Below are 21,550 nucleotides of genomic sequence, written 5' to 3'. Positions count from 1 at the left end.
CTCCCACTCCTAAAGTGAATCCTTTGGTGGCTGAACAGTCCAATGCGAGAGTCACAGACCCTGTCACAGGTGGGACAGATATTCGTCGGGGCAAGGGGGGGACTGATTTGCCGCACGATCCTTCCGTTGCCTGCGCCTGACCTCTTCGCTCGCGGCGTTGAGATTCAAAGAGCTCAATGCCCTCCCAGATGCACCTAGGGCGGTCTTCGGCCAGGGATTCCCAGGTGTCAGTGGTGATGTCGCACTTTACCAGGGAGGCTTTGAGGGTGTCCTTATAATATTTCCACTGCCCACCTTTGACTCGTTTGCCGCGAAGGAGCTCCGCATAGAGCAATTGCTTCGGGAGCCTCATGTCTGGCATGCGAACTATGTGGCCTGCCCAGCGAAGCCGATCGAGTTTGGTCAGTGCTTCAATGCTGGAGATGTTAGCCTGGCGAGGACACTGTTGGTGTGCCTGTCCTCCCAGGGGATTTGCAGGATCTTGCGGAGACATCGTTGGTGATATATCTCCAGCGACTTGAGGTGTCTTCTGTACATCATCCATGCAGGAGGGTGGGTATTACTACAGTCCTGTAGACCATGAGCTTGGTGGTAGATTTGAGGGCCCGGTCTTCGAACACTCTTTTCCTCAGGTGGCCAAAGGCTGCACTGGCGCACTGGAGGCGATGTTGAATCTCCGCATCAATGTCTGCCTTTGTTGATAAAAGGCTCCGAGGTATGGAAGCCCCAGCGCAGATCACCAGGGGACAACACATCTTCCAACTGGAGTACATAGCTAGTGTGCCTACTCTCTGTCTCCTACCTCCAAACCAATTCTTTACCTATGTCACTAGGTGCCTCCGATTCCATGCACTTTCATTTTTGCTAACAATCCCTTGCGTGGAGGTTTATCAAATGTTTTCTGGAAGTCTGCATAAATAACATCCATAGACACTCCCTTATCTACCACGTTAGTTACATTCTCAATAAATTAAACTAGGTTTGTTAGATATGACTTACCTTTTACAAATCCATGTTCAGTATGAACTTATATGAACTGATCTGCTCATATTTATCCAAGTGTGCAGTTACTCTGTCCCAATAACAGATTGCAGTAACTTCCCATCAACAGATGTTAAGTCTACTAGCTCTATAATGTCTTGCCTTCTTTCTCCCACCCTTTTTAAATAATGGTGTGACATTGGCAATTTTCTAAGGGGACAATTCCTGAATCAAGAGAGTTTTGGAAGATCATGACTGAAGCATCTGATATTTCCTCACCTACTTCTTTTAATAACGAGGTGGAAAGCATCAAGTCCTGGAGAGTTGTCAATCTTTAGTTTCATTATTTTCTCCATTACTGTTATTTTACTTATATTAAATCTATTAAGTTCCTCCCCTTGAATGAATTTTAGTTTTCTTCATATCTCTGGTACTTTATCGTCTTTATGGACTGTAAAGACCAATACAAAATAATGATTTAGCAAGTCTGCCATTTCCTTATTTTCAATTACAATATCACTTGTGTCTGTCTTTAATGGGCCCACATTACTCTTAGCTATCCTGTTTCTCTTAAAATACTTGTAAAAACTTTTAGTGCTATCCTCGACAACGCTCAAGTTTTTCTCGTATTATCTTTTTGCAACTCATCGTATCCCTTTGCTGTTCTTTTTCTCTATCTCAGTACGCAGGATCTGCACTATACTTTGTATTTGTGTCAGCCCTTAGCTTTATACCTCTTTCACCTCTCTAGTTGACCAAGATTGTTTAATTCACAAGTAGCGATCTTGGCCCTGAAATTGCCCTTCGCCCTAATTGGGGGCAGTTATTTTCTGGGGCCGGGGCTTCTTGCACCTGGCCCATAAGTCCCGCCCCCGAAACGGAATTGGGCCGTGTGCAACTCAAAGGAATCAGAGCACTCCCAGGGCGGTAGCGTGGCACTGAGTTCAATTAAAGGGGAGGGCTGCTGCGCACTCTGCAGGCCCTTTGGTGGCCACCACTGGGCAACCAGGGACGCTATCTGTAAAGTCCTTACACAATACCACAAATCCACACGAGGCACATTCTATGGACAAGGTCACTCCATGACCTGAACCTTTATTCACAGGACCAAGAAGTGATGACCCTGCGTGGGACCTCCCTTTATATACCTGGGTGACCAGGTGAGGAGTGTCTCCCACAAGTTCACCCCCTGCGGTCAAGGTGTGCATTTCTTACGTATATACAGTATTGCAGTGTTGTTACATAAAGGTTACATACATGACACTATCGACCGGGCCAACAGCCCAGCACCCAAAATGGAGTGCCGGGCTGCATGATAGCGGTCCGGTCAGTGCAAGGGCCGCCATTGTCAGGCTGATGCAAGAGTCGGCTGATACTCAATATTAAATCTAGTATGGCCTGTCCTCTTGCTGCTTCAACAACATATTGGCCCAGATTTTGCAGTCAGAAGCGAAGGAACAGTGCTCGCCTTTCCCTATGCTGAGAGCTGCCCACTGAGTTTGAGATGACTTTTGACTGGAGACTTTCTGTCATGAGCGTCTAATCCATCTTGGCACCATCTAAAGGGAATCTGGGACATGTGCGAGTGGACAAAACCTAAGTGTGGTTCTTCAACCAATCAGATTGAAGAATCCTCACTGAGACATGCAGAGTCCAAACCAAGAAGTATAAATTAGATATAAAGCAGGTATAGAAAGCAAAATAAAAATTGGGAAAGAAAGATTGGATTAAGAGAGAGGTAAAAGCAGAAAAATGTTTAAAAAATTTAAATCGGCAACATTAATTAAATTCTGAAGGCTCGAGCGGAGCATAAACGCTGGCATGGACTGGTTGGCCCACTTCTGTGCTGCATATGCTATGTAATTCTCTGAATCAAACTCCACACTTGAAAAATTAAGTTTCAGGTCCAGAGAGGTTGTTTGGCAGTAATTATGAGGTATTACGCCTTTACAAATTCACTTATTCCTGAATGCACCAGCCCTAATATTCTCTGCCGTGTTTTAGCAAAGTATTGTTATATCGCAGCCTGTGGAGGAGCAGGGTAACTCAGACAGCAACCTCTGTATTTCTGTATTTAACTGCACATGTGGTGTACTCCGGAAGTTGCTGTCCAATTTACACTATAATAATGGTGAATGTTGTTAGCCTCATGTTATTCTCAATGCAAAATCCAGGTCAAAGTTTCAGAAAACGTCTCGAATGTACTCAAGAAATTTTCTGTCTTTGGGACGTGTGCTGTTCTGCTTCTACGAGTCTTTGTGAAAATTAAAGTCATTCATTATAACCACTGTGCTTTTGCAACAAGCTTCTCTGATCATATTTATTCTTCCCGTTACTTCAATATTTTATTATTGTACTGAGGCTGCATAAAAATGTTCAGGTATGAGTTTTCTGATTAGCTAATATTGAAAGAAACAAATCCATCCGATGAGATAAAAGGCTAGAATTACCTATCAGCCCGCCAACGCCCGATCACGGCCCAAAAGACCGTCAAGATTGGGAAGATTATCGCCGGCGGAAACTTCAGCCCAAAAAATAAAAAAATTCGCCGAGCAAAAAACCAGGGCCTTGCACCCTCAGTCTGGGTGAAAAGTGCAATTTAGGGACGATTGGGCAGTTCGTGAACAAAATGGGCGAAAAATTAAAAAATCAATAAAAATTTACCCGAGGCTGCGGGTTGGACCTAACACCAGAAAAATAAAAATAATTTTTCAAAAAATAATCAACAAACATATCAAAAAAACATTCCCAGGACACTTTGGGACTCAATTTTCACTGAGCCCAATTTCTGGTGTACTTGCCCGAGTTGCGCCGTTTCATTACGTCAGTAGATGTACCAGGAAAAATTCTTCGTAGTTTCCCCCGATGTATGGCCTCTACTCTGCAGCTGCTCAGTGTGGCCAGTCGCCTCGGGGGTTGGAGCCTGCGGTCTGCGTTGAAAAAACGCTTTGGGACTTCTGCGCATGCGCGGTGGAAAAAAGTGATGTCTCTGAAATGGCCGCGCAGCAGCGCTCCGAACTGCAGAGCCAAAACCGTATAATACAAGTCAGAGGAGGAAGTGTTCTGGTCAGAGTCACCAAGACACAAGGGAGACATTCAAGCATTGGATTCAGTGTAGGGAGCAGCCACAAGGCAAAGCTAATGTCAAAGCTCTAAGTGAATTGCCTTCCTGGTCCGCGGTGAATACCCTCCCCGCCCTGCCTCCCGAGCCTCTCCGGTGCCTTCCCGCCGCTCGCTGTGTGGTCCCTGCCCGATGCCAGCTAGTTTGCTCGCTCCCTCCCCTTCCCTGCCACCCCCCGCCACCAGCCTCTCTGGTACATTCCCGCCGCTCGCTGTGTGATCCCCGCCCGACGCCGGCCAGTTCGCTCACTCCCTCCAAACCCGCAGCCTCTCCGATCCCGAGTGCGTGCCGGTCCAGGTCTTCTCCGCTTCCCGCCCCATCCCAGGCCGAATGGCCTCCAATGTGCTTACCTGCGCCAATTTCTTTAACTCTCGGCAAAGATTTTCTCAACTGGCCATATGCGCTGGCCTAAGTACAAATGGAGTAACTATTAGCTGGCCAAAGTTGCCTAAATGACCAGAACTGGCGTAGGTGGCTGGTAACGTCCCCTTTTTGAGCAAAAAAAAACTGACCTAAAAAAAACGTAACGAAGTCAGTTACGCTGGTGCAAACATAGAAACATAGAAAATAGGTGCAGGAGTAGGCCATTCGGCCATTCGAGCCTGCACCACCATTCAATATGTTCATGGCTGATCATGCAATTTCAGTACCCCATTCCTGCTTTCTCTCCATACCGCTTGATCACTTGAGCCATAAGGGCCACTTCCAACTCCCTTTTGAATATATCTAACGAAACGGCCTCAACAACTTTTTGTGGTAGAGAATAACACAGGTTCACAATTCTCTGAGTGAAGACGTTTCTCCTCATATCGGTGCTAAATAGCTTACCCCTTATCCTTAGACTGTGACCCCTGGTTCTGGACTTCCCCAACATCGGGAACATTCTTCCTGCATCTAACCTGTCCAATCCCGTCAGAATTTTATATCTTTCTATGAGATCCACTCTCATTCTTCTAAATTCCAGTGAATATAAGCCCAGTCGATCCAGTCTTTCTTCATATGTCAGTCCTGCCATCCCGGAATCAGTCTGGTGAACCTCCATCAATTGCAAGAATGTCCTTCCTCAGATTAGAAGACCAAAACTGTACACAATATTCAAGGTGTGGCCTCACGAAGGTCCTGTACAACTGCAGTAAAACCTCCCTGCTCCTATACTCGAATCCTCTCGTTATGAAGGCCAACATGCCATTTGCCTTCTTTACCGCCTGCTGTACCTGCATGCCAACTTTCAATGACTGAAGTACCATGACACACAGGTCTCGTTGCACCTCCCCTTTTTCTAATCTGTCTCCATTATCTTCAGATAATATTCTGCCTTCGTGTTTTTACCACCAAAGTGGATAACCTCACATTTATCTACATTATACTGCATCTGCCATGCATTTGCCCACTCACCTAACCTATCCAAGTCACCCTGCAGCCTCTTAGTATCCTCCTCACAGCTCACACTGCCACCCAGCTTAGTGTCATCTGCAAACTTGGAGATATTACATTCAATTCCTTCGTCTAAATCATTAATGTATGTTGTAAATAGCTGGGGTCCCAGCACTGAACCTTGTGGTACCCCACTATTCAATGCCTGCCATTCTGAAAAGGACCCGTTTATTCCTACTATTTGCTTCCTGTCTGCCAACCAGTTCTCTATCCATGTCAATACATTACCCCCAATACCATGTGATTTAATTTTGCACACTAATCTCTTCTGTGGACCTTGTCAAAAGACTTTTGAAAATCCAAATACACCACATCCACTGGTTCTCTCTTGTCCACTCTACGAGTTACATCCTCAAAAAATTCGAGAAGATTTGTCAAGCATAATTTCCCTTTCATAAATCCATGCTGACTTGGACCGATCCTGTCACTGCTTTCCAAATGCGCTGCTCTTACATCTTTAATAAATGATTGCAACATTTTCCCTACTACTGATGTCAGGCTAACCAGTCTATAATTACCCATTTTCTCTCTCCCTCCTTTTTTAAAAAGTGAGGTTACATTAGCTACCCTCCAATCCATAGGAACTGATCCAGAGTCTATAGAATGTTGGAAAATGACCACCAATGCATCCACTATTTCTAGGGCCACTTTCTTAAGTACTCTAGGATGCAGACTATCAGGCCCTAGGGATTTATTGGCCTTCAATCCCATCAATTTCCCTAAAACAATTTCCTGACTAATAAGGATTTCCTTCAGTTCCTCCTTCTCGCTAGACTGTCGGACCCCTTGTATTTCCTGAAGGTTATTTGTGTCTTCCTTCGTGAAGACAGAACCAAAGTATTTGTTCAATTGGTGTGCCATTTCTTTGTTCCCATTATAAATTCACCTGATTCTGACTGCAAGGGACCTACATTTGTCTTCACTAATCTTTTTCTCTTCACATATCTGTAGAAGCTTTTGCAGTCAGTTTTTATGTTTCCTGCAAGCTTACTCTGATACTCTATTTCCCCCTCATAATTAAACCCTTTGTCCTCCTCTGCTGAATTCTAAATTTCTCCCAGTCCTCAGGTTTGCTGCTTTTTCTGGCCAATTTATATGCCTCTTCCTTGGTTTTAACACTATCCCTAATTCCCCTTGTTAGCCACGGTTGAACCACCTTCCCCGTTTTATTTTTATGCCAGAAAGAGATGTACAATTGCTGAAGTTCATCCATGTGATCTTTAAATGTCTGCCATTGCCGATCCATCGTCAACCCGTTAAATATCACTCGCCAGTCTATCCTAGCCAATTCACGTCTCATACCATCAAAGTTACCTTTCTTTAAGTTCAGGACCCTAGTCTCTGAATTAACTTTGTTACTCTCCATCTTATGAAGAATTCTACCATATTATGATCATTCTTCCCCAAGGGGCCTCGCACAACAAGATTGCTAATTAATCCTCTCTTAACACACAACACCCAGTCTCGGATGGCCAGCTCTCTAGTTGGTTCTTCAACATATTGGTCTGGAAAACCATTCCTTATACACTCCAGGAAATCCTCCTCCACCGTATTACTACCAGTTTGGTTAGCCCAATTTACATGTAGATTAAAGTCACCCATGATAACTGCTGTACCTTTATTGCATGCATCCCTAATTTCCTGTTTGATGCCATTCCCAACCTCACTACTACTGTTTGGAGGTCTGTACACAACTCCCACTGGCATTTTCTGCCCTGTGGTGTTCCGCAGCTGTACCCATACAGATTCCTCATTATCCATGCTAATGTCCTTCCTTACTATTGCGTTATTCTTCTCTTTAACCAGCAACGCTACCCCACCTCCTTTTCCTTTCTGTCTATCCTTCCTGAATGTTGAATACACCTGGATGTTGGGTTCCCAGCCTCGGTCACCCTGGAGCCATGTCTCCGTAATGCCAATTACATCATATCCGTTAACAGCTATCTGTGCAGTTAATTCATCCACCTTATTACGAATGCTTCTCGCATTGAGACACAGAGCCTTCGGGCTTGTTTTTTTAACACTCTTTGTCCTTTTAGAATTATGTTGTACTGTGGCCCTTTTTCATTTTTGCCTTTAACCTCTCTGCCCTCCACTTGCCCTTATCTCCTTTCTATCTTTTGCTTCTGCCCCATTTTACTTCCCTCTGTCTCCCTGCATAGATTCCCATCCCCCTGCCGTATTAGTTTAAACCCTCCCCAACAGCACTATCAAACATTTCCCCTAGGACATCGGTTCCGGTCCTGCTCAGGCGCAGACCGTCCGGTTTGTACTAGTCCCACCTCCCCCAGAACCGGTTCCAATGTCCCAGAAATGTGCATCCCTCCCTCTTGCACCATTCCTCAAGCCACGTATTCATCTTAACTATCCTGCTATTTCTACTCTGACTAGCACGTGGCACTCGTACCATTCCTGAGATTACTACCTTTGAGGTCCTACTTTTTAATTTAACTCCTAGCTCCCTAAATTCAGCTTGTAGGACCTCATCCCGTTTTTTACCTATATCGTTGGTACCCATATACACCATGACAACTGGCTGTTCACCCTCCCCCTCCAGAGTGCTCTGCAGCCACTCCGAGACATCCTTAACCCTTGCACCAGGGAGGCAATATATCATCCTGGAGTCTGGATTGCGGCAGCAGAAACGCCTATATATTCCCCTTCCAATTGAATCCCCTACCACTAAATCTCTCCCCTCTTTTTCCTGCCCTCCTGTGCAGCAGAACCACCCATGGTGCCATAAACTTGGCTGCTGCTGCCTTCCCCTGATGAGCCATCTCCCCCATCATATCCAAAGTGGTATATCTGTTTTGGAGGGAGATGACCGCAGGAGACCCCTGCACTACCTTCCTATTCCTGCTCTGCCTGATGATCACCCATTCCCTATCTGCCTTTGTAACCTTTACCTGCGGTGTGACCAACTCAGTAAACATGCTATTCACGACATGCTCAGCATCGCGGGTGCTCCAGAGTGAATCCATGCGCAGCTCCAGTGCTGCAATGAAATCTGACAGGAGCTGCAGCTGGATACACTTCCTGCATACAAATTGATTGGGGAAACTGGGGATTTTTAAGTTAGGCCAGAAAAAGCAGCCTACTCCCAAAAAAACAGAGCAAATACTGGGGAAAATTGATCCCTTTAAAACTAAACCACCACAACACATTTTAAAAATAATTAGTAAAAAACAATTACTAACCTTTTTCTTGAAGAGCTACTCACCTACTGCCCAGCTCCGTCGATCCTTGTGGGCGTTTTTTTAAAACTTACCTACGGGTCAATGCTCAGCCAAATATCGCGCCAGGGCGATCTCAGGACGCTCCCCAGCTATACCTCAAAACCGCTGGCGTAACTCAGGTAAGGACATTTTCACTCACATGACTACCGCCCACAATGGCCTATACTGCCCAGAAAGCGGGCAGTAAGCCATTGGAAATTCCAGTCCAAAGTACTTAACTATATTACAGAGAATTTTAAATATTTAAAATTAGCATTCAATTATAGAATATTTACAGATGCACAACTTGATGCTTCTCAGCAAGGCCCATTTTCAAAAGGCACCCTGTGGATGATGAGAAGAAACCAGTTGTCAAATTTTATGGAAAACTAAATGCAAAACTGAGTGGTTAAGCAACCGAGCTGAAATTTCACTTCTTAAAAGTATTTCAACACAATACAACATGACAGTTCCAAGGTGATCTATTTTCAACTTAATCCTGTGCATTCGTAAGAGATGGTGTCGGTGACGGTTTAAAATGGCAGCCATGTACTACGTGCTGCGTCCCTAATGCATTTGTGCATGCTGCCATTTTAACTCCTGGGTTTTCGGGAGTGTCGAGGTTGCCTGCCGCTGGCAACTGGGGTTCTCATTAATAATGAAACATCAATGTCTGATGTTGTCATGAGGTCATAGCACTATTTTAACAGGGGATTGCAATTGCAGTGCTGCATGGAAAGCTGATGGCAGACAGGATCCAGGGCCAGATGAGCTCCAGATAACTAACTTATTATATTTTTTAATAAATCTGGAGTGCTCTTCACAGGCCTACAACAAAACTTTGGACCTCCCTTGCTCGGGGCTTTCCCCCCATTTCCTGGCTGCAATTCCCATTGAGGCCCAGTAAAATTGCCTCATGCTGGCAGTGTCGTGAGCACTTCCCTCCCACCCTGGTCACCACACATCGCACTCACACCCCAGGATAAAATCAGAGCTAGTGTATCGAATCAGGGGATGACACTTTTGAAATTTAGTTAAGATTCAAAGAAACATTTAAGGTAATTGGGGTGACAAGACAGTGTGAATGAACAGACAGCACCTCAAATTAGATTAAAAAGAATAATGTGCTGCTGATTTTTTTCAAAGCCCTCTTTTTAAGCCAGAAAAAATATACTGTCTTAATTTCTTAATTTATGTATTAATAATGTCATAACAAAGATAACTATATCAGCTTTAGATTTCTCTTTAAAATTATAGATTTACCTTTCAAAAGGCAATCCCAAAACTATTTAATCAAATGAAGAACTTCACCGGTATTAGCATAAATCCTAACTAGTTCAGACATATGTGCAGCTGTTCTGAGAACTGAGAGGATTGAAATGTCAGTGTTAATTCCTTCAAATGATTCATTTTTAACAAGTTCAAAATCAGCTGCAGCAAATGGAATTAAGTAGATTAGGCTGATAGAATTATTTAAAGATAAATGTTCATGGTGGAAAAAAAATTAAAATGGTAAAATTTCCGAAGTACAACAATGTGCTAAGATTTTGCTGTGAATGTTTGAGTTATTGATGGGCTTTGAGAGTGACTGTTGAGCTTTGGTATGGAGCCACTGCTTCCAATAAGCGCGCTATTAGTGAAGGTATATGAAGGTCAAGTAGAACGACACTCCGCCTATTTCTGTAACATCACTGGATGTTGCTGCAAATGTTAGTTTATGTAAAATGAGATATTTCACAATTAACTGTCTTTTCTTCATTTAATAATGTCATTGATGATTTAACAAAAATTTATTAGGACTGATATGGCCCTGAATTTTCCACATACACCAGAAAGACAGAATATGGAATGGGATTTCTCCTCATCAATTATATAAAGAAATAACTTCCATTTATATCGTATCTTTTATGATCTCAGGACACCGCAAAGTGTTTTACATCCAATGAAATATTTTTGAAGGGTAGTCAATGTTGTAATGTAGGAAACACAGCCGCCAATTTGCACACAGCAAGCTCCTACAAACAGCAATGTGACAATGACAAGATAATTTTTTTAAGTGATGTTGGTTGAGGGATAAATATTGCTCAGGATACTCTTCTTCAAATAGTGCCATGGGGCCTTTTATGTCCACCTGAAAGGGCAGACGGAGTCTCGGTTTAATGTCTCATCCAAAAGACAGCACCTCCAACAGTGCAGCACTCCCTCAGTACTGCACTGGAGTGTCTGCCTAGATTTTGTACAAGTCTCCGAAGTGGGACATGAATATCTTTAATTTAATAGGTGGTGTAATATATATATAGCTCCACCCAGTGGACTACTGTGGCATTGAGGCCATTGCTGTTTACAAGAATAAACAGGTCAGGTCACCTGACTGGTTTCCTGATGTTATCAGCCATTTTAAAGCCTGTGTGTGTTTCTGAGGTTGTACCGAAAACATAACATTGATGACGGAGAATGGTATAATCAGATAACCTAGTTGAAATTTTTGCTGGTGGATGATTCAGCCATCTGACAGAGACTTTGAGAGATTCTCTGTTTTGATTAAGAGCTAAAAATCCAAGGTAAATTACAAGCACACTTGACTGAACTGCCAGAGTTCAGATGGCCATGCCTATGGGAATAGTAGGGCGCTTGGGAGAGTTTCAATGCAACCGTGAAAGTTTCGGAGTGTATATGGAGAGGCTAGAAATGTTTTTCACCTCAAATAATATCATCGAAGTCCCCGAGGATGAAAACCATAACCGGTTGGTGTTAGAAAGAAAAGGGGCTATTTTCTTTACTGAAGTAGGGCCCGAGATATATGAAACCCTGAAAAATTTGCTTGTGCCTGTCAAGTCAAAGGACACATCACTTAAGCAGATTCAGCAATGCAGTCCTGAGCCTCTGGAAATTGCTGAAAGTTATCGTTTCGGAATACGAGATCAGTTAGCCGAAGAATTATCAGTGAGTACATTGTAACATTAAAAAAGCTATTTATTCACTGTAATTTCAGAAACTTTCAGGACCGAGGATTGCATGACTACTTTGTTTATGGGATGAAAAATAATGCGATCAGAAGAAAGTTATTGACAACGCCTAACTTGACTTTTGATTTAGCTTGTCAGACAGCTATGTCAATGGACATGGCTGACCAATATTCCCAAGAATTTGTTACCATTTCCAGTCATCAGACAACTGAGGTGAATCGCCTGCAGGTTAAAAGTAAAAGGCAGTTGGGCCCCAAGGTCTCAGCAACTGGCAATGGTTACAGACCATTGAAGGAATGTTATCGGTACCTGGGACACTGGGACAACACATTGCTCAAAGTTGTCCAATTTACTGGGGAATTAGTAATGGGGAACATGGAGATGGCAGAAACTCTGAACAAATATTTTGTATCAGTCTTTACGGTAGACAACACTAACAATGTCCCAACAGTGGATAGTCAAGGGGCTATAGAGGGGGAGGAACTTAACACAATTATTAAGGAGGTGGTACTCAGTAAGATAATGGGACTAAAGGCTGATAAATCCCCTGGACCTGATGGCTTGCATGCTAGGATCTTAAGAGAAGTAGCGGCAGGGGTTATGGATGCATTGGTTGTAATTTACCAAAATTCCCTGGATTCTGGGGAGGTCCCAGCAGATTGGAAAACTGCAAATGTAATGCCCCTATTTTAAAAAGGAGGCAGACAAAAAGCAGGAAACTATAGACCAGTTAGCCTAACATCTGTGGTTGGGAAAATGTTGGAGTCCATTATTAAAAAAACAGTAGCAAGACATTTGGAATAGCAAAATTTGGTGAGGCAGAGTTGGCATGGATTTATGAAGTGGAAGTCATGTTTGACAAATTTGCCGGAATTCTTTGAGGATGTAACGAACAGGGTGGATAAAGGGGAACTAGTGGATATGGTGTATTTGGACTTTCAGAAGACATTTGACAAGGTGCCATATAAAAGGTTACTGCACAAGATAAAAGTTCACAGGGTTGGGGGTAATATATTAGCATGGATAGAGGATTGGCTAACTAACAGAGAACAGAGAGTCGGGATAAATGGTTCATTCTCTGGTTGGCAATCAGTAACTAGTGGAGTGCTGCAGGGATCAGTGCTGGAACCCCAACTATTTACAATCTATATTAACGACTTGGGAGAAGGGACCGAATGTAACGTAGCCAAGTTTTCTGACGATACAAAGATGGGAGGAAAAGTGATGTGTGAGGAGGACACAAAAAATCTGCAAAAGGACATAGACAGGCTGAGTGGGCAAAAATTTGGCAGATGGAGTATAATATTGGAAAGTGTGAGGTCATGCACTTTGGCAGAAAAAAATCAAAGAGTAAGTTATTATTTAAATGGAGAAAGATTGCAAAGTGCTGCTGTACAGCGGGACCAGGGGGTACTTGTGCATGAAACACAAAAGGATAGTATGCAGGTACAGCAAGTGATCAGGAAAGCCAATGTATTCTTGGTCTTTATTGCAAAGGGGATGGAGTATAAAAGCAGGGAAGTCTTGTTACAGCTACACAGGATATTGGTGAGGCAACACCTGGAATACTGTGTGCAGTTTTGGTTTCCATATTTACGAAAGGATATACTTGCATTTGGAGGCAATTCAGAGAAGGTTCACTCGGTTGATTCTGGAGTTGAGGCGGTTGGCTAATGAGGAAAGGTTGAGTAGGTTGTGCCTCTACTCATTGGAATTCAGAAGAATGAGAGGTGATCTTATCGAAACGTATAAAATTATGAGGGGGCTTGACAAGGTGTTTCCACTGATGGGGGAGACTAGAACTAGAGGGCATGATCTTAGAATAAGGGGCCGCCCGTTTAAAACTGAGATGAGGAGACATTTCTTCTCAGAGAGTTGTAAATCTATGGAATTTGCTGCCTCAGAGAGCTATGGAAGCTGTGACATTGAATAAATTTAAGACAGAAAGAGACAGTTTCTTAAACAATAAGGGGATAAGGGGTTATGGGGAGCGGGCAGGGAAGTGGCGCTGAGTCCATGATCAGATCAGCGATGATCTTATTGAATGGTGGAGCAGGCTCGAGGGGCCATATGGCCTCCTCCTGTTCCTATTTCTTATGTTCTTATGTGAAGGAAGAGTGTTTCTTCTGCAGGAAAACTGGGCATCTTGCGAAGGCATGCCAACTGAAGAGTAAATCAACTATCAAAGCTAAGTAGAAATCCAAAGAGACTACATAGCATGGAAGAAAAATAACAGAACGAGGAGGTTTTAGACCAACACATTATCAGGAGCATGAGGGTAACTAACAGCAATTTGAAAAGTATCGTCATCCACATAGATGTTGCAAGAACCAAGATACCCATGGAAATCGACACTGGTGCATCGGTGACTGTAGTACCGGAATTGCTGTACATCGACAAATTGCGTGATTTCCCATTGAAGAAATCCAAGATAGAGGCTACTTGGGAGAGAACATTCCAGTGGTAGGTCGTATCACTGCACCAATGAAATACAAGGATCAATTTCAGAGCTTGCTTCTCTTAGTAGTGGCAGGAGATAAGCCTGCCTTACTACGAAGAAATTAGTTGATATCACTGAAGCTGGATTGGAGTGAGATTTTTCATGTTGAATCGAGATTTGCATCAAAGGATGATGTCATCAAAAAGTATCCGAAGATGTTCTGCAAGTATCTGAAGGAATTGAGTGTAATATCTTCAAGTTTTGAGATGACACTAAACTGGGTGGTGGTGTGAGCTGTGAGGAGGACGCTAAGAGGTTGCAGGGTGACTTGGACAAGTTAGGTGAGTAGCCAAATGGATGGCAGATGCAGTATAATGTGGATAAATGTGAAGATATCCATTCTGGGGGCAAAACACGAAGGCAGAATATTATCTGAATGGCGGCCGATTAGGAAAAGGGGAGGTGCAACGAGACGTGGGTCACATGGTTCATCAGTCATTGAAAGTTGGCATGCAGGTACAGCAGGCGGTGAAGAAGGCAAATGGTATGTTGGCTTTCATAGCTAGGGGATTTGAGTATAGGAACAGGGAGGTCTTACTGCAGTTGTACAGGGCCTTAGTGAGGCCTCACCTGGAATACTGTGTTCAGTTTTGGTCTCCTAATCTGAGGAAGGATGTTCTTGCTATTGAGGGAGTGGAGCGAAGGTTCACCAGACTGATTCCAGGGATGGCTGGACTGTCATATGAGGAGAAACTGGATCAACTGGAGTTTAGAAGGATGAGAGGAGATCTCATAGAAACGTATAACTGGACAGGCTAGATGCGGGAAGAATGTTCCCGATGTTGGGGAAGTCCAGAACCAGGGGACATAGTCATAGGATAAGAGGTAAGCCATTTAGGACTGAGTTGAGGAGAAACTTCTTCACTCAGGGAGTTGTTAACCTGTGGAATTCCCTGCCGCAGAGAGTTGTTGATGCCAGTTCATTGGATATACTCAAGAGGGAGTTAGGTATGGCCCTTACGGCTAAGGGGATCAAGGGGTATGGAGAGAAAGCAGGAAAGGGGTACTGAGGGAATGATCAGCCATGATCTTATCGAATGGCGGTGCAGGCTTGAAGGGCCGAATGGCCTACTCCTGCACCTTTTTTCTATGTTTTTATGTTTCTATGAATCAGGCAGTCTGATCCAAGGTTTCAAGGTGAGTGTCAGGGTACAGAAACACGCTAGACCAGTTTACTGCCAGCCAAGTCCCATACCATATACACTCAAGGAGAAAGTTGAGCATTAAAAAAGACTAGAGACTGAGAACATTATCTCGAAGATAGATCTATGTACTTGGTTTACACCCATTATTGTTATACCTAAGTCCGATGGTAAGGTAAGAAACATAGAAACATAGAAAATAGGTGCAGGAGTAGGCCATTCGGCCCTTCGAGCCTGCACCGCCATTCAATGAGTTCATGGCTGAACATGCAACTTCAGTACCCCATTCCTGCTTTCTCACCATACCCCTTGATCCCCCTAGTAGTAAGGACTTCATCTAACTCCTTTTTGAATATATTTAGTGAATTGGCCTCAACAACTTTCTGTGGTAGAGAATTCCACAGATTAACCACTCTCTGGGTGAAGAAGTTTCTCCTCATCTCGGTCCTAAATGGCTTATCCCTTAGACTGTGACCCCTGGTTCTGGACTTCCCCAACATTGGGAACATTCTTCCCACATCTAACCTGTCTAAACCCATCATAATTTTAAACGTTTCTATGAGATCCCCTCTCATTCTTCTAAACTCCAGTGAATACAAGCCCAGTTGATCCAGTCTTTCTTGATATGTCAGTCCCGCCATCCCGGGAATCAGTCTGGTAAACCTTCGCTGCACTCCCTCAATAGCAAGAATGTCCTTCCTCAAGTTAGGAGACCAAAACTGTACACAATACTCCAGGTGTGGCCTCACCAAGGCCCTGTACAACTGTAGCAACACCTCCCTGCCCCTGTACTCAAATCCCCTCGCTATGAAGGCCAACATGCCATTTGCTTTCTTAACCGCCTACTGTACCTGCATGCCAACCTTCAATGACTGATGTACCATGACACCCAGGTCTTGTTGCACCTCCCCTTTTCCTAATAGATTTGAACACGGATCGTTGAATTCAAAGTCCAGAGTGCTCACCATTACACCATTGAACCAACGATAAGGTTGTGTGCTGATTATAAAATAACCGTAAACCAGGTTCTAGAGAGTAATCTCCCCAATACATTACCAAATGTAGAAGATTTGTTCATAACACTGACCGGTGGTCAGATCTTCCCAAAGTTGGATCTTATGAATGCCTACTTACAACTTGAACTAGATGAGGAGTCCAAGTCATGTTTGACTATAAATACTCATCTTGGCTTATATCAATTTAATAGGCCACCATTTGGCGTGTCTTCTGCCCCCACCATATTCCAAGGGGTGATGAATCAGAAGGTATTGAAGCGGTAGTATGTTATTTAGATGACATACTAATTCCAGCAACAAACAGATAAATTCATAATAACATATTGAATGAAGTCCTCAAACAGCTAGAGAAGCACAGAATATGAGTGACTGCTCGCAAGTATGAGTTATTTCAAAACTCAGTGGAGTACTTAGGGTACAGAGTGGACAAAGATGGTTTACATCTAACCAAGGGAATGCTGGATGCATTCAGAAGTGCAGCCACTCCCAAGAATGTTACTGAACTTCGATCATTTTTGGGTCTTTTGAACTATTATGGGAAGTTCCTACCAAATTTGGCTACAGTGTTACATCCACTGAATGAACTAATGAAAAAACAGGTCCATTGGAAGTGGTCAGAAGAATGCGATACAGCATTCAAGGAGTGTAAAAGCCAATTGGTAGAGAGCACCATGTTAGTTCATGATGACGTATCTCAGGAGATCAAGCTAGCATGTGATGCCTCTCCATATGGAGTTGGGGCAGTGATTTCTCAAGTACTACATAGTGGGGAGAAGAGACAAATTACTTTTGCTTCACGCACTCTCAGTGCCAGTGAGAGTAATTATGCGCAAATTGAAAGCGAAGCTCTGGCATTAATTTTTGGGGTCAAGAAGTTCCACAAATACTTTTATGGTCGTAAGTTTACCATTGTACGGACCATAAGCCCCTGACAGCAATCCTCTGTCCAAAGTCCCCAGTTCTAACATTAGCTGCAGCCCGAATGCAGAGATGGACTTTGATTTTGTCAGCATATATATATGATATTGAATACAACAATCAGCTGATCACAGTAATGCTGATGCTATGTCTATGTTGCCTTCCCCATCAAAATTTACTCCCGATAGGGAAGGAGTGTTCTATTTTTCATACATTGATGAACTGCCAGTCAAAGCTGAAGAGATTGGTAGAACAACCAAACGTGACCCAGTTATGTCAAAGGTGTATGATTATATTGCAAATGGATGCCAAACCAGATAACAGACAAAGATATTTATCCATTCTTCATTCATAGAAATGAATTATCAGTCGATAAAGATTGTATCATGTGGGGTGCAAGAGTGGTTATACCTAATAAATTCAAGTCCAAATTATTAGGAGATCTTTATGACCAGCACATGGGAATGTGTTTGGCCAAGAGTTTTGCATGCAGTTACTTATAGGGGCCAGGTCTAGATAAAGATAAAGAGTACATCGTCAGTCAGAGTACGACATGTCAATCGGTAAGCAAGAAACCACCATCAGTACCATTACAGCCATGGAAATGGCCTCCCAGGGTGCGGCAAAGGCTACATATTAATTTTGCTGAGCTAGAGGACAACAATTGTTCATTGTGATTGATAGCCATTCGAAGTGAGTCGAGGTGTTTCCAATGCGGAAAATAACAACACGTAAAACATTAGACATTTTGCGAAGATTATTTTCTTCATTTGCACAGTTCACGAGAAAAAATGGTGTGAAACATACCAAGGTTCCACCGTACCACCCTGCTTCAAATAGTGCAGCAGAGCGCACTGTACAAATTGTAAAACGTGCCCTCGTCAAACAGATGTTGGATCCAAATCCAAAGCAACGACAGTTGTCACTGGACCACAAATTGGCTAATTTTCTACTTACGTATCGTAATACTTCTCATACATCTACTAGTAGAACACCAGCAGAGTTGTTTCTCAAATGACAACCATGAACCAGATTCTTGTTGTTAAAACCAAACTTAGCACAGTGCGTAGAAGAGAAACAATTAAGACAGAAAGAGAATCATGATCGAGGTAGAGTAAAAAAGAGAAGTGTGAAATTAAATCAGAAGGTGAGAGTGAAGAACCATCACCATAAATAGTTAAAGTGGTTACCAGGAAGAGTGGTGAAGATATGTGGTCCTCACACATATTTGGTCAAGATGTTTGATCATGGAAAGGTTAGGTTTGTTCATATTGATCATATTTTACCTACAGACGTGAAAGGAGTTGAAGGTTGGAATGATTTGTTTATTTCTGACTCATCAGATACTTTTGATACAAGTAAAGTACCAGTAGCATATCCTACATCAAATGTACTGGAAACAAGTCCAAGGGAAAGTCAGAATTTAAGTCTGAGTCCAAGTCAGGAAGATAAACAGTTTGAAGTTGTAGCGAGTTCAAATGTAAATCAAGGGCATCCCTTGAAGGAAAACTTTCCTCAGGATCAACCTAGAGTGAGTCTTAAGTTCGACACCATGTTTGGAAGGTTTTGTTCAAGAGTGAAGGTAACCTCTTTGAAACAGAAAACAAGTGTTTAAGCTTGATTTGTAAATATGGCAAAATAAGTCCAAATCCTTTGTTACGTATAACCATGCAAGTTATATATGATGATTATTAGTTCTAATTACTTCTTCATTAATAAGGGCGAAGTGTAAAATATATAGCTCCACAATGTGGCATTGCAACCATTGCTGTTTACAAGAATAAACAGTTCAGGTCACCTGACTGGCTTCCTGAAGTTATCAGCCATCTTAAAGCCTGTGTGTGTTCATGAAGTCATACCGAAAACATTACAGGTGGCAAAATATAGTTCAGAATGAGGAAGTAAGCAAACAGGTATCAGAAAAGGGTTTGCATCATATAATCAAAACTAGCAGGGCTGGATGGGGAATTGAGACTAAGATCTAACTTGGCAGATGTTTACGTTGGATGGAATGAAAGCACAGCAGCAATATTGAAACATATATGTTTAACTGTAAATGATAAGTAGGAAGAGTTTCTGGAGAATGAGCAGACTGTTGAACAGGTGAACAAGTAATGGTAGTGAAAGATGCTTCAGGTTAAAAATGTGGCTTTCAGAGCAATCAATGTTGCATGGGACAGTTGCTCCAGCCAACTGCACACTTTATGTCACCCTAGAATCAATCAAAACAAAATCGGTAGATGTGTCAACTTAGTCACATGGTTCATTCCAATAATTTTGACTTATCTGATATGTTGCAATCTCGTGCATATAACAGAAAACTCAAATTAATGCCTTATTTCTGATCTGAAAATGTGTGACTACCCTGTTAACAGATTGAAATTCACATATACATAGTTTTGCTTGGAAATCAAATTTCCTACTGTGAAACTAACTACAGTCAGCAGATTAACCTCCAGTTCCAGCTTTGCTGTTGCATCTTTTCCTCACATCAGTGCCAAGGTTTAAAATATATGGAGGCAAAATTGCCCCGCACCCCATTTGGAGGCAGTAATCTTCCGGGAAAAGGGACATTTATTGCCCAGCCCGGAATTTCCACCCCTTGGCACGGATTCAGCCCTACCGTCCCTCAACGGAGGCGGAGCGCTATCAGAGGCGCTCTGCGTTCATGGAGGGGCGCTCCTGGGGCGGTATTGCACCGCTGAGTCCAGCGCCGCACTCCGGAGCCCAGTGCCCTGCCAGTATCGTCAGCACTACGCGGTCTGCGTAGCGCTGATGTGGCAGAATGATCCTCCCCTTCAATTAAAGGGGAAGGCCACTGCGCTCTCTGCATTCCCTTTGGCAGCTGCTACTGGACCACCAGGGACGCCCTCGACTGGAATGGAGTGCCAGACTGCAGGATGGTGGCCCGGTCGAGGCGAGGGCTGCCATTGTCAGGCCGACAAAAGAGTCGGCCGACAGAAAAATATGGCAACCCATGCCGCAAACGGCCTCCCCTTTAAGAGGTACCCCAGCAGCGGATGTCCGCCAGCTTCACAACCCGCGCCATCCTCGTTGCCCGCGGGGCTCAAAGGGGTCGGCATGCACCGTGTGTGCATCTGCCCGGGGCGCAAATCGCGGGACGCGACGCTAACGGCACAACTCCCACTAAACTGTCGGGGCAATTTCCCCGGAGGCACTATCAACCCCTTCCCCCAAGCGATAACCTCATTGCGCCCCATAAGCACCCCCCGGCAGTTCTAATGGTTCTATAAAAAGAGCAATTTCATCCCCTACTTTACAATAGTTCTGCCTTTCCACTTTGCTCACTATCTGCTTGACATAACATGAGGGGACAGCTTCTATATAGTATCAACAGTCAGACCAGCTCAAATATATTTTTTCCCTTTATAAACTGCCTATGGTAATCAAATTGTTTCACCTATTTACTGTGTACATTTTGCCATCACTATTCTTGTTCAAATCTAGTGATAAATTACTTCCTTGGTTTATTGTGTAAAATAAAATATACACCAGCCATAAATATGAGCAGCTCTACAACTTCCTTTTCCTTGAGCAAGAAATTTGCTATCTTACAATGATGGATCGATGATGGTAGCTTAAGATCGTGAAGAAATATTTTTTTTCCTCTTTTGCCAATGAAGGCCGTCATTTCAAGAGACATAGCGGGTGAGACTGAAGCCTACAAAGGTAAGATATTGTAGACAAAATGGAGGGATAGGAGGCCTCTACTAAACTCTCCCCATTAAAAGACTTTTGGGGCCTTACCATAGCTATCCAAAGCATCACTAGACAGCAGAATCAGCCAGCGACTGATCATTGACTCACAGGGGTGGAGGGGAGCAAAATGAATCTTAGGATAGGAATGCTTACTGCCCAATGTTGCCTGCTCTTTAGCCATTATCCCATCGGGTAGTGGAGGAAAATTCAGCCCTAAGGATCTTACTGAGCTGAGAACTTCACTGCAAACAGTTCCATGCAAAATCATATGCAATAGTTCCTGAGAACCTTGGTATAATAGCGTATGGTGAGAATAAACAATGTATTTGTTTATTTTCACAGATCAAGAGTTTCCCAGTGAGGTGTCTGCCAACTTTAAGATAACATATTTCATTTGGTTTTGAGAAAAAAGGCCTTGCAATTATATAGCACCTTCAATGTAAAAGAATGTTCCAAGATGCTATCAGAAGCATGAGGAAAAAACAACACTGAGACAAAAGTAAGTTTAGGAATAGTGTCAAAAAAATGTTGTAACAG

The 21,550-nt window shown here is 43.2% G+C and overlaps 1 protein-coding gene across 4 annotated transcripts in view; it reads right to left on the bottom strand.

The window, feature by feature from the left end:
• The window catches only part of spock3 (SPARC (osteonectin), cwcv and kazal like domains proteoglycan 3), a 1,033,635-nt gene that overhangs the window by 490,526 nt on the left and 521,559 nt on the right, over positions 1-21,550 (bottom strand). The gene's annotated exons all lie outside the window — the stretch shown is intronic.

This window comes from Pristiophorus japonicus, chromosome 2 (genome assembly GCF_044704955.1).
Source record: "Pristiophorus japonicus isolate sPriJap1 chromosome 2, sPriJap1.hap1, whole genome shotgun sequence".
Lineage (NCBI taxonomy): Eukaryota > Metazoa > Chordata > Chondrichthyes > Pristiophoridae > Pristiophorus > Pristiophorus japonicus.
Note: the sequence above shows the minus strand (reverse complement) of the source record. Positions and strands in the feature narration are given on the sequence as shown.